The 14,259-nt window shown below is 45.5% G+C and overlaps 1 long non-coding RNA gene across 1 annotated transcript; it reads right to left on the bottom strand.

Annotated features, from left to right (window-relative positions):
• Positions 1-7,401: 7,401 nt before the first annotated feature.
• Positions 7,402-13,856, bottom strand: LOC144101935 (uncharacterized). Its single transcript, XR_013308109.1, has 2 exons — positions 13,404-13,856; positions 7,402-7,577 (listed from the first exon to the last, which is right to left on the bottom strand). It is a non-coding gene; the product is annotated as an uncharacterized LOC144101935 (long non-coding RNA).
• Positions 13,857-14,259: the final 403 nt, after the last annotated feature.

The raw sequence follows: 14,259 nt of genomic DNA, 5'->3' as shown, positions 1-14,259 counted from the left end.
ATGACGATCAGTTGACTAAGTAGAAGTGATGTGCAAAAATTAGGCAAAAATATTCATATTTAGGCATATTTTATTCGCGTCCACATTTGTTAATAAAGCGCCTTAAACCTGATACATAAACATAAACACTGCTACATTTGTTTGCCATTTCTAACTGATAGACATGAATAAATATTTAGCTCTGGAAATATACACTTAAAGGAATTATTCTGCAGTTCGTGACTTATAAAACAGATAAAATCAGTCATTCTGTGACGACATGCAGAGGAATATTTGGTGTTTCGAGCCCCAAACGTGGCTTTTAGATGTGCAGCCTTCAGGTCGGCACCGTTGTATAATGAACGTGTTCAGAGCTGCGAAAAGTGGTTGCTTCCATCATAATTAATGCTTCAAGTCCGGCTGCAGTGAAAGGTTCTCGAGTGATCTGAGCACAGGTGAAGAGGGAAAGAGAGATAGCATCTTGCGGCCTGCTTTACACGTGGTTTTTGCAAAAATGAGAATTTTTAAAGGTGATTGTTTGATCAGTTTATGTCAGAGACCTGGAACCAAATGTCCCCTGATCCTACGAATATGCTGATTATAGTTGAAGCGCTGGAGTCGTCCAACGTTCTTTTTTTTCTAGCATAGTTACCGAAGCCCGTTAAGAGTAAGCCCATTTCGTGCCATACGTGCACAAAAAAAAACGGTGCATTCTGAGGAGAAAACTCCACTGATATTTTAGCATTAAGGCGCTGTCTACATTTGTAGACGTGCCACTCTGCACGCCTACTGCAGCACTTTTTCTACGTCTATGACAATGAAAATTGGTGTGCCGTTAATACATTAACCTATCGACACATTCCAAGCCCTAAATTGCATCATTCGCAATCACTTGTAAAGATAGAATGCCAAAAGGAAAACTATTTACTCATACCACAAAATAAAAACAACGTGATGATAATATTTTTTTTACAAACGCATTTCGCTCTAGCCGCAAGAAGTGGCGCCACAAACTTGACAAGGAGGTTCAAAAAGTAGAGCGCGGTATTCAAATGGTGTCTTCGACTGGTCGCTTTAGATCGCTCTAGAGCGCTCTGAGAGGCGACCGCACATTCGGCTGGTGGAAATCGGCCACTCTTACTACATTCGGCTGGTTCTGTCTGTGCCCTCGCCTCCGGCTCAGAGCGCTCTGACGCACTCCGAGAAAAAGTCGGAGCGGCTCCGAGATGAGTCCACGTGATAGCGCCACTTCCGCCATTTCACGAAAGCGGTGGGAGGCCTCGTCGTCCCCTGCGCGTAGACAGAACCAAGTGTAGGGTTTTGACGCAGTAGTAGCGTCCTTACTGTGTTGTGTTGTGCGGGTGCCGCGCTGTGTGAGGCAAATTGTCCAAGAGACGACGCTAGGAACGCGCTTTGTGTTGCTGTAGCATGAGAACAGCGATCCCAGCAGCAGCTTAGACGAGGACGACCGTGCTTTCCACAAGGCAATGTTCGAAAAATGAGCGTCCCGTGGGACGGAAAGCCGGGGTAGCAATCGATGCAGGCTAAGCGGCAACCGCGATGCAAACTGTGTGCGGCCACGTGCGGCTAAAGGTAATCAAGGGACCTTACGTGCGGCTACTGTTGACATCAGCAGCGGTGCCGCGTAGTCGTTCCGGAAGTTACGTCCCCCATCTGCCTCCTGCGCTTCCGCTCTAAAAACTCGCTGACCATTCGGCTTGACTAGTCTCGCTATGCGCTCAGAGCGAGAGCGGCTCCCACTCTGCCAGATCCTAACCGGATCGCACGAGCGACCAGTCGAAGACACCAAAAGGTTGAAGTTCGCCTTGCCCAAGAAAATAATAGGAGGCTTAGGTCTCGTGTACATAAGTGGAGACGGAGCGCCTGAAGGGGATAAATACAGAAAGCATCATCTAATATGCAGACGAAAAGTCATGGAATCGTCATTTTGCCACATCTGTTCTCGTTATTGATAGAGATACTGAATTTCTTTTTTCGTTACCATTACTGACGATGTGCTTAGGCAGGTTCAACAATTCTTATGTATGATGTAGGTCTTGTATATCTCCCGCATAAGCTCTCGATTATATTTCCTCAAAATATTACATTCTCGAAATTTTGGAATGCACTCATAGTCCGACAAGTGTCTTGCTATCATGCTGCCATGTCCTGTCTGTGTTACCGATATGTTCCATTAGATGTGTGTTGACACACCGACCTCATTTCCCAACATATGACGCTCCTCATGACAGAGGGATCTTGTACACTAAGCCACTGTCGCATACTGGAAGTTTGTCTCTATGCTTCGTCTTACAAGGGGCTGTTTTTGAAGCACCTTTGCTGGAAGTGTTGCATACTAATTTTAGCTACTTTCTGCGAAAACGAATGAAGGCAATGGAAATAAATTCTACCAGCGGCAAAAGGTCAAGTTCCAAGCATTGAAGAACGGAGCCCAAAATCTTGTGTGAAGCCAACAACTTGACCAAAATAGGGCTAGCTGTGAAGAAGGGTGGGGCCTATGCCTTATGTACGGCAGAAACACACAAGTATAACTGGCCTTTTGGCGTAATTGTTTCTGAGCAAGGATAGTGGCAGCAACCCTTAGGGTGGTATCTGCAAGAATTGCTCTCCTTGCTCACCGTGGAAGACCTGTTCCTGGGAAAGAAGCCATAAATGTCTGCATTGCTCTCGAACAGCTGTCCAGAAGAATTGTCTACTCCATTGTAATCAATGACTTACACTACACGCTGCCACATACCGCCATGTTTGAGATGGTAAGGAAAGACATTGATTGCAAGTGGGCAGTACGATTCCAGAGCCAATGCGGATGGATTCCTGGAGTGGTTAACCATCTGTTTGCGTTCTACCTATGTAAAGATTAATGATGATATGTACATTCAGTGGCAAGGAGCATGCACTGCTTCCAGCATTGCACAAATTCTCAGTGACTTTCTGCTGACCTACCTGTCAAGATCGCCAACTAATAGAAACTTCTCGTAGCACGAATATGATAACGACCTTCCGATTTGTGTACTTCCCAGTAATACACAAGCTAACCAAGGGCAGCGCAAGGACATTGTTGGCATTTTTTCGACGTCCGAAGTTCTTGCCAACTTTGAGATGACCAAAGAAATGTCAGTGGAGGTAGTTTCAGTGTCTCGATCTATGACTGCACATCGGAGAGGACCATATGTGCTTGTGTTATCTTCTGCAGTCGAAAAAAATGCTATAGCTACAGACGCACTGAAAAATGCCCTAAACAGATTGCATATGGACCGTCAGCAGGAACGTGTCGAGCCCCATCTTACGCGGTTATTTGAAGCTCGTTTCACAAATGACCTCATCTGCAGCCTGGGTTCCAAGGTAACGAGAGAAATTTGCCGATCAACCCCAACGAGCGTTCAGAAAGAATAGAAGTTAGCTGGCGTGCCATATGTACATGGTGTCAGCCACGCGCTAAAGAAAGTGGTCGGGCCGGCTGCTGTGAACTTAGTAATCAACGCACCCAGCCAAAGTACTTCAAAGACTGCCCGGTGTAAGACGAAACATGAGAGAAATTGCGACAAAGTCCCTTTGTAATGCAGCGCTTCATATGTTGAGAAATAGGCCGGCATGTCAACATTTGCCTAATGGAGAATTTCGCCAAAACAGAGAGGAAACGGCAGCAAGCAAGCAAGACACGTGTTGTACTGTAAATTCATTCCGTGCTTTCCGCGTTGTAAAATTCTGAGGAAATATAAGCGATAGCTCATGCGTGAGATATATGATGTGTACATTGTATATACTAATTCCTCAACCTGCGTAAGCGCACCATCCATAATCTTAATCACAAAAGAAATTGACTGGATATATAATCCCGTCACGGATATAATGTAGGTAAATAATCCCGAGAGATGTCACAAAAATATGATTCCATGACCTTCGTTCTCAGTATTTTGGATGATGCTTCCTGTATTTATTGCGAGCTAAGAAATAAATGCCTCAGTTGTTAATTAGCGCTGTATATGTGTCATCTTGTCTGTGTCCTGTTACACTGCGCGGTTTTGCCAAGAATCATGCACCAACTGGCCCGGTGGCTTTCTGTGAAGTAGTTTAGTGACCTCGTGCAAATTTTTCTTAATGGATTTTGAGTTCAGTGGCTGCCGACACAAACAATATGCTAACTTGGCACTGCTGCCTGCATTTCAAGGTGTCGCATGCTCGGTATAGTAATGAATGTATGCTTTGTGTTTCGTTGAAGCGGACCTCTGCCATGGAAGGGCTTGCATTACTGACTATATTTTCTTCTGTAACAGCGAATATTTACACCTCACTTGTCGTTGGTGTGATTGTAAAGCATTATGAAGTGCGTTATATTTTCGTCCGTTGTCGTGGTGATTTGATCCTTTTAAAGCCAGTCCACTCGCCAGCATAGCTAGTGGTTAGCACTAGCTTGTAGCAATTCATGCGGAATTAATTGCGTCGCCTAACCACCTTCACTCCATTTCCTAACAGGTAGCTTTCTACCTGAAACATTGTTTTTATATTGCCATTTAGAGCTATTTTCTCTGAAATCACAATGGCCTCTTTAGAATGAGTTAGGGAATAACAGCTGGCGCTTGCAGGCCATATGGGCAGATTTTATTCCCTCTGTTAGCGTTAGCATGCATAATATCACACATCATTAATGCGAAGTATGTTGGCATTTTAAAAGGATCATGGAGCAATGTAGACTGATGTGAAATGTACTGTTTTTTGTAAAATGCAGAATCGCACCATGCAGGCCATTGTGCGAAGGAAATCCTGCTGTGGCTGAGAACCTCTTCGTCGAGGGAGGATGACAACTCAGCAAGCTCACCAGTTCGGTTCACTCTACAACTGCCTTACTGTCAAGATTATGGATGTTCAGCATAAGTTACCTTATTTTTTCATACAGACTATGCCTGGTTGTCAGTATCACAGTCCAAGCCTTGCTCAAGATGGTCTATAATGATGCACAGGCATGAACTCTTGATTGTTTGCTCTGAAAAAAATTAGGAGGTAGATGTAAGTGCAATTGAATCTTATTTTTGCAGCACCATAACACCAATAACGCAGGCATGTTGCAGTCGTTCCTTGGATGGCAGTAAGGAATTCATTACCGAAGGTTCCTGTGCATTGTTTGTGGATGTCTTTGTTTTGACAATAAGAATTTTCAACATTTCTACAGTATTTTGATCAGCGAGACAATGAATGGTCTTTTTCGGCGCACAGCCTGTCTGCTGCTATAAACAGCTCCAGTATTACTGGTATATTACATTATGTAACTATTATAATGGTAAATGTAAAGAACACTTAAGAAAAGCGAATATAGCGGGAACAAATTATGAACCATTGTATGCATTTTTCCTGAAGGGCGTAGGGTTGTAAGAAGTGCTATATCGCCAAAGGCTCGGCGGTAATAGCGTGCGAGTCGCCCCAACAGCTTTAGGTCACTTTTTTCAATTTTGGGCTGGTTCATTTGCAAAACGTCCGGCGTGGAAGGTGTATGAAAACACCAAGACTCCTTTCTGGGCCGGGTGCGAGTATAGACACCTGAAAACTCCTTTAAATGTGTTTCATTTTTTTCAGTGTACCTTTATCACGGTGCAGTGTTGGCTGCAACCTGGACAGCATCACTCAAAGGCTGCTTGTTGCTGCCACACTGTAGATTTTTATGCATTCTTGGTGCAATTGTAAATCATCTAAGCGCGTGAAAAGGGTTTAGTTGTTGTGGCTGCCAAGTATGTCTTCTGTTTTTCCCTTTTTGCGCCGCTAGCTGTATGCTGGATTTTTTAGCGACTTCGTATTTGTACGTATATACATATTGGTTAGTTTATACCTCCATTGGTTAAGGAGATTTAAACTTTCTATTTGAATGCAAGAGCCTTCATGATGTGAAATGTAAACAGTTTGTTTTGGTGCCTGCATTTAGTTTCACTTGATATGTTTTGCTTGTATCCCAACTAGAGTTTAGCCAGGAATCCAGATGTTGTTTCAAATATGCTTTGTATAAATGTTCCGAACTAAACTTCAATTCAGTTTGACCATGCCCAGTGAGCTTGAAAAGTTGCATGAACAACTGTGAAAAAAATTCAGGAAAGAGATTGCGGACAGTGCGATGCAGCGCCTTTGAATGTGATCTGAGGAAGCTGCTCCGAGAAGTGTCACGAAGTACAGACTGCTGTAGCAAACACTATGGTGACATGGTCATCGAACGTCCTGCCGCAAATGAGGAAATCAAATCATTAAAGGTGGATTACGTCGCGTTGCCTTTTCACCTAGATGCACCAAGATCCTGGCCTCTGATTATGAACTAAAGCTGAATGGCTTCAAGCAGTATTCTAGAAACCAATTCCGAGAAAAAACTCGTCTGCTAGAATTCTGGACGGAAACTCTTACGGGTATTATTGAGAAGATTGAGGAGGCTCTTAATTTTCCCGTAAGACCTCACGGCATCGAAGTGTGACCCCTGTTCTCACTAAAAATTCCGCATGCAAAAACATAGTCGTACAGTTTCAGAAATAATCAAAACAAGACGCTTTGCTTGAAAAAGCCAGAAAATAAAGAATCACAACAAGGGACCTGGGTCACTTTGTAACACATCCTGTGTATATAAATGAACACTGGTGTCCGTCACTGAAGAAGCTGATGGACATGACAATGGCTCGAAAAGAACACAAGCAGTAGATGGTTTATGTTTTATGGTGGTGTAAGGTACCAAGGCGACTCAGGCTGTCAGGGATGCCATAGTGAAGGGCTCCGGAAACTTCAACCACCCGGGGTCCTTTACCGTGCACAGCCATCGCACAGTACACGGACCTCTACAATTAAGCCTCCATCGAAGTTTGACCGCCGCCGCAGCCGACCGCCATAGCGATCTGAGCCACCGCGGCGACAGAAGCAGTCCAAGTTTGCCTGAACAAGGAATGGCCACCCAGTACCAGGACGCGTGGCGTTTTGCGTAGCTAAATTCTAGGGCAGGCCCAGTAGTACGCGCAGCCTTTTCTTAATAGGCAGTTTTGTTTTACTTCCCAACACACGCTTACGTAGAAAGATTATAACACAGCATTCGAACAATAACTGAAATAGCGAACTATTTGGGGAGCATGGACAGCATCCTAAGCGAAATTTGCCGTCTATGTCGAGAGCTCACCCCCTGTGGTTGGATGGCCTACGGCTGGGTGTTGTGTATAATCTGTGTCAGTAGTGACTCTACGTCATAATTAACAAAACCTCCATTCACTGATTACTATTTTGACCATGTGTGGTACGTATGCACACAGCCTTTCTTGCAGCATCTAGAAGCCCGTTTAATGCAGTTGTACCTGGAGCTTTAACCACTTCTTAGAAGTGAACAATCTTCCGTAGAAAAACGGTCAATGAGTGCTCGCCGAGCGCTTCTGGGTTGTTAAACAAACAATAAAACGGCTAATGCATTCTTTTTATTTGATAAATTGGAATAATATTGACAACTGTATCCAGGACGTTAATACCTAAAAAGAATTATTTAAACATAAAACTGCGGCTTCTGCTCGCTCGTCACTGCGCAGAGCCGGCCGAATGCGATCCTGATGCTCGCAAGCTCCATGCTCAGCAGCCTGCGTAGGTGAGAAAAGGGTCAATGCGGGTGGCGAATCAAAAGGAAAACACATAAGCAATCACTAAATAAATTATGTTCAATGCCGCAAATTGTTCGCTAGTGACCTCTGAAGCCCGTGCGGTGTTACACAAAACAACACACTGAGGTATAGTTCAGGTAATAGAGAGACACCTTCGAAAATGGCGGCTGCTCTTTCAATGGCGCTACACCGTAATGCGGCAGCAGACGAGCTTTCGCCAGTCTTGTATATTCCGCTTTATGCCAACATGAAACGAAAGTATTCGCCGGTATGCGAGCACGTTTGCTCCTTTGATAGTCCTTATTTACGCTGTTATTCTACCAGACCGTTAAATAAGGGCCGTGAGATGAAGGCGGTGCTTGAGGCAGCGTTGCACGTTTTTTTTTTAAACGAAGACAGCTCATCTGAAGGAGGACCTGACGCCGATGAATGGGCTGCACGTTTTATAAATTGGAGTTTGGGTGGCCCCGTCGGTGTAGACTCTCTGCACATGCAAAGATGCTTGCATGAGTTCAATTGATAATGGGAACTCTAACTCTTGTTCTTAGTAAACCACCGATTTTGCGGCTCTTTATGGCCGTTTTTACCTTCAAAATCATGCCTAAAATTCACCACAACACTCGACAGAAATCCCTGATATCATGACTAAAAACAATTGCATCATTACTGTTAGCCTAGCCTTAAAAATGAGCTCGTAATCACGCATCGCCCTTTGCTTTCGAAGACGGCCGCTGAAGGGGGTCACACGTGTTTCATTGCTACAGGTTTGATGGGTAGTAAAATTTTCGTTTCCCGTGAATGCAGCCGCTTTTTGATAACAGCAGGTCAATTTATCGACGCAGATAAACATCCTAACTGACTTATTCAGCGGGCCCTGATTTTGGAAGATAAATTTAGCCTTCAGGCGGTGCACTTAATCGCCGACGCTCATTGACTGCGTGAGGGAGCCAGAGGCGGCAGTTTCAATAGTCTGGTGTGTCGCTGTTTACTCGATCGTTCAACGCATTATATTCAGTACTTCAGCTGTCATAAGGCGACCTGCAACAAGGGTATGACAAGATTATTCTCGGTTTAAGGAGGTAGCCATGCATACTTCACCACGGCGTGGACAATGCGAGGCTGGAAAGAGCGAGAAACTGGTTCGGATAACTGCATAAGTCGTGCAGCCTGGCGTGAAAAACTCTCGAGTTTTCCCGAAGCCTAAGAAACACAAAATCGCTTTTAACTGCTAGTGTGTTGTTTACCGAGGTGTCAGCTTTCGTTCACCCCCCCCCCCCCCCACCCATGGCTGGCAATGCCACAATTTTGAAGAAGTCACGACACGGCGACTCTCCCCTCTGCTCGCCTATCGTCGCTATCTACTCTCAGTGTTCGCCCACTCTTCCTTAGCTTGTGCTGTATTTGCGCGCTCAGCCTCTCAGTGAAAAATGCTATGGGAAGCCAAGAGGAAATCAGCGGAAAAATGCAGAGAGAGGCAAGAGTGGGCCGGGGGGATGGCACCTTGCGGACCCGTCACTCACTGAGGGAACGATCTTCGAATCTCCAGTGTGTGTAATGGCAACGCGAGGAGCATAAAACGATATGAAAAGTTTTTGCGAATGTACTAATTTTCCTTTCCTGTTGAGTATATTTTTAGACCGGCGTTCGCTTTTATTATTGCCCAACTTTCTCCCTCATTGGTCTTCGGCAAATAAAAATGAAGTGAGCTGAGAAACTTGCTTCGCCAAAATGAGGCAGCACGAATTCAGCATGTCAGCCGTGCCCACACCCTAGAAAATTGTGTGCATTGCTCTTTCGATAACTGAGCGCACGGAGATCCCACAGAAGGTGTTGAGATATGACGGGCAGTGTTCATGACGTGCAGCCGCTCGGTATGAAATACTGGAAAATTCTGCCCATTGTGTGCGCTCTTTAGCGGACGTCAGGCACAAAGTGACACTTTTAGAAACTCTGTTTCTGAAGCAGAATAATGAGCTAAGTGATCTAGCTTGGATTTTTATAACTTCGGCTTCATGCTCCCAACGCCTCACGTATGAGATGGGCTGGATGATGCTTTCACGAATAGCTGAAACATCTGCTGCCGCTGTACTGAACACGCTTGGGACGGCCAAAGAGTCCTGTATGCCATAACTGGGTCCTCTGTTTCTACCTGCACGGCTTTTTCTCTTTTTATCATGCGGATAGCAACTAATGGTTCGTTTCAAAAACACTTCTTTTGGGCCTAGTTGGTGCATGGTCGTAAAGATGAACGATGTGCGCAAAACATTCGACGAACCACATACACGGAAGAAACACAAGGACTGGCGCAACACTAACCACTACTTTGCTCTTCTCACACCAAAGCATAGATATACATGTTTCCACACTTGCGCAAGCTAACAAAAATTCCAGTCATGTGAGATTACAGGCAATGATGCGAGCAGAAAAACTTCAATTCAGCGGAGTAAAGTGGTAAGGAAGTAGCGCTCACACATCATCCTTCAGCCTTTTTCTTAATATGGAATGCTTCGAGAGCCAGCCGCGCGTGCTGGTTTCTGCTCCTGCACAGAATCGCCGTCTCTTCGAATCGCGGTGCACAATTGCTCCAGTTAATAATGTGTGACGCAAGATGTGCACCTTTGTCATTTTTGTTCCTCACATTTAGCGCATGCTCCCTGAGTCGCTCAGTTATGCAACGCCCTGTTTGCCCGATGTACATCTTTCCACACAATAGTGGGAAATCATACACGACTCCGATGGAGCAAGGGAAAAAGGTTGTCCCATGCCTGATTTGGCAGCCATGCCTTGCATCACCGCACGTGCGGGAGCACAGCTTAGAAAGCTTGTTCGGCGCAGAAAACGCCAGAGAGATTCCATGCCTGCTAGCCACTCTCTTGAGTTGGTGGGAGACCTTATGTATGTAAGGCATCACCAGAGGCCTGTAAGTTTCATATTCGGCCACCCTCGTTTTTGGCGCTCTCGTTTTATGTTTCCGAATCAGGGCTTCAGCAACAGTTGTCAAAAGCGAAACAGGGTAACCTACTGCCACAAGCCGGCACACCTGATTATCAAAACTTGCTTGCGATTTATGCGCACACGATTTTCTGAGGGCCGATTTCATACATGAAGTTGCTATGCCCCTTTTCACGATCTTTCAGTGAGCAGACTTGAAAGGCAAGAGATCCTTCTTTGGTCGTGGTAGGTATTCCCAGCAAGTATGGCGTTCACAGACCTCAAGCTGGATGTCAAAAAACTGCAAAACATTCCTCTGGGGTAGCTCGTGGGTAAAAACAAGACCTTGTCTATGTTGCTTAAAATCACGTAAAACTTCATTAATCGTATCCTGGTTGGAACAGTCAGCCTTTAAAACCACTAAATGTCGTCAACGTACCCAAAAAATCATTAAAATCTTCCCTGCTTTGAAAACATGGTCTAAAGAACGGTCAATACAGGCTAAAAATATATCGCAGAGCACAGCAGCAACACACGAACCAATACAAATTTCATTCCGTTATAGAAATGGCTGGTCAATAAAACCATAAAAGTAACCTTAAGGCAGTATTCCAACAGATTTAAAAAATTCCCAACAGGAAGTCCAGCAGCTTTCCGGAACGCAATTGCATAGCTTTCTTCAATGCATGAATTTACCGAACTCGAACGTTCACGCTGTGGCATTGATTAGAATAAATCTTTTACATCTACTGATAAAACATAACCAATATTTTCATTGTCCTGCAAAAGCTCCACAACATCGTCGGATTTTTTGGTTCTGAATGGGTCGTTTACCGCTAACAAATTCAACTTTTTCTGCAGGAATTGACTTGCGCAGTGCTTCCAACAATCAGACTCTCTTAAAATGGTTCTGAAAGGAATGTCCGGCTTATGCGTTTTCGCTGTAAAAAATACCGATAAAAACCTTTCTCTACTGTTGTCTATCTGCTTTCCCAACGATGTCAGTTCCACTTTTTTGCAAAATTCTATAAACTTGGTTTTTACTCCGAACTCGCCCTTTTTAACTGGGACAAAGTTTTTTCAACTATGTCTGATTTTTTAGAAAGTCGATGACGAGACTTTACTGGTAATGAACGCAATAAAGCAAGCCACCAACAATAACCAAAGAGTTTATTGGGACAGCCGAACCATGATTGTGTTCTGCAGCGCTAACCTCGTCCATAGCGGAGGACGTAGCACATCCTGTATTACCGCGAGTGTTATTTGAAACGTGATAACGTGGTGATGGCGGAAGCTGTGCTAGAACACTTTCATGCTACCCATGTTCACGAGGTTAAACCTGCCCACCAGTTTGTGCAAAGCTTGGCCTTGAGGGTATCCTTGAGCAAACCATCAATAAGCAATAAAGTATTGCCGCGACTGGGATTCGAACCCGCGGGGCCCGAACAGATTAGCTTCGCTAGGCCACTGCATGAGAACAGGAAGCCACCGCCGCAGCCAATCACGCCTTATGTTCAACTGCAACACTCTCGCGCTGTGCATTGCACATCATCGTCATCATCAACTAATACTACTATCAACCTAATATTCGCGCTTTCATCTGGGTGACGGTAGTGACAGAGAGACGTGCGCTGCATGCGTTGGCGTGGACAACGTTGTGGCAGAAATCCGACACTAGAGCAATACGCGCTTGAATTGACAACATTGCTGCAGAAATGCAGAACTGGAGCATCTATAGGCTGACGGCGTACATTGCGTAAATAAGCAATAACGATGAAAAAGTTAAAGACGCGCATAACTGTTTCCCTGGGACAGTGGTTACAGCAGTCGTGCTTTCAATTACGTGGGTGTGGTGTCCACCTGCTAAAAATTGTTCTTGCGAGCAATATTTCGTGCTTAGCAATGCTAAAACACGAGCGATTTTTTTTTGTTCCGTCCGTATAATAGCATAAACTTCACAATGTTCCAGTGGCCACAGAGACGCTGCCGTCATCATCGAAGCATTATCGCCGTCATCACCACAGCTACATCCACTGCACGAGAAAGGCCCCTCTCATTGATCTGAATTAACCTAATTAAAGGTAGAAACAAGCTTTCAGTTTGCGTTCATATTTAACTCTCACGGCGGGGTTGATGTGTGTACCAGCAAAGTGAGCCAGTGATGCGCAACCCTCAAATCCAGCTGAGTGTCTGGCTGTGAATAATGTGAGACTGGGTAGTAGGCTGCCTAATCTTATTCGCGGTTTTAACACACTTTTGGTTTTGAAGAAAGGGCGCATAACGGGCTCACTTTCTATGTGGAAACTTGAACCGCGCAGTGAGAAAAAATGCTTTCCTCTGGGCTGCTACCGCCGGCTAGAACGCGTTACGCCTGTGATGCTGATGCGTTACACGGCTGCCGTTGTACTTCTCATCTTGTGTTTGGCTTGAGCAATACATTTACAGCTCTCGCTGTTAAACCCTGGAAAGTCCACGGCCTAGTTACGAGTGAGGTCCTTGTTCTTTGAAAGGAGGAGACGGCCGCTGACACCAGCAACACGCCGCACCTAGCCACCAGCTGCGAGTTCTTCCTCTACATGCAATACATCCTATATCCCATTCACTGTGTTCTGAAAAACTTACGGGCAGCGAGGTGCTGGTTCCGAGCATAAGGCGTGAAAATAAAACGATGCCCATGAACGCTATTCGAAATGGATTAAAATATCGATACTTCCCAGATACTGCAGGTGAGAACTGAGCGGCAACAGGCTCAGTCGTTCCGAAAACGAGCATCAACCGATTACCTTGAATGCGAGGTTTGGAGAAGAAGCTTACAAGAAAATCCAGTCAGTGCACCGAAGCAAGCCGCCAGAGAGGACTTAGAAGCAAGCTCACCTCGCAGGTCGGTGGGGGGACAGCTGGCTGCTGTGCCCGGCATGGTGTACTCCCGCGGAGGCCTTTCTGGCAACTTAAGCTCCCCTTGGCCACGGTGGCGGTGGTAGTCGCCAGGGGTTCTGCTCCGATGGTACTGGTGCGGCATTGCCCCGAGGCGAGGAAGCACTTCGCGAGCTCAGCGACCGGTGGCTGGCCGGGTGGGCGCGAGACCTGGGTTGCGCTGTGCCTGCAGCAGTCCCGCCAGCAGCAGTCAGCACCTTGTTTAAGGTCGTTCTGCATCAAGACCTGAAGTGTGCCGGCAGTTTGATGGAGCTGAGCAGCTGACAGGTCGGGACGGACTGGTTTGACGCACATAGCTTGGCGATGCCTCTTGAAAGAATGGGCGTAAACTAAAGATGACGTGCGTTCGATGCCTCGCGCAGTTCGAGCAGCGGAGTGGGTTAGGACGAGGACCTCGAGATATTCTTTCTTCTCCTCCTTCCTGTTCGGTTCTCAGCTGCGCAAAGAAACGCCAATACTCTAGAGGTGCCCGAGCATGAGATTAACTTCAATGCACACGTGCATTTCTTGCCTACAATCACGTAACGTGGGTGTTCTTCACGTCTTTGGGCTTCTGTCCGTGCACAATGGTAGATGGTTAAGTTCGAATGTCATTCATGTCGGACTTCTAAAAAATAAGGATGTAGATGGGCTTCGAAAAAGATGAATACCTGGGCGAAGGAAGAAAACGTTTGCCATTAAGCGTGAGGTCATCATCATCATCTGTCTTCGACTTCAATCTTCTCTAAAATGCAAAAATTTTCCCGCCTTTTGTTCTGAAAGGATTATTAGGATATCATTTAAGGAGCCTTCCTTT

This window comes from Amblyomma americanum, chromosome 1 (genome assembly GCF_052857255.1).
Source record: "Amblyomma americanum isolate KBUSLIRL-KWMA chromosome 1, ASM5285725v1, whole genome shotgun sequence".
Taxonomy (NCBI): domain Eukaryota; kingdom Metazoa; phylum Arthropoda; class Arachnida; order Ixodida; family Ixodidae; genus Amblyomma; species Amblyomma americanum.
Note: the sequence above shows the minus strand (reverse complement) of the source record. Positions and strands in the feature narration are given on the sequence as shown.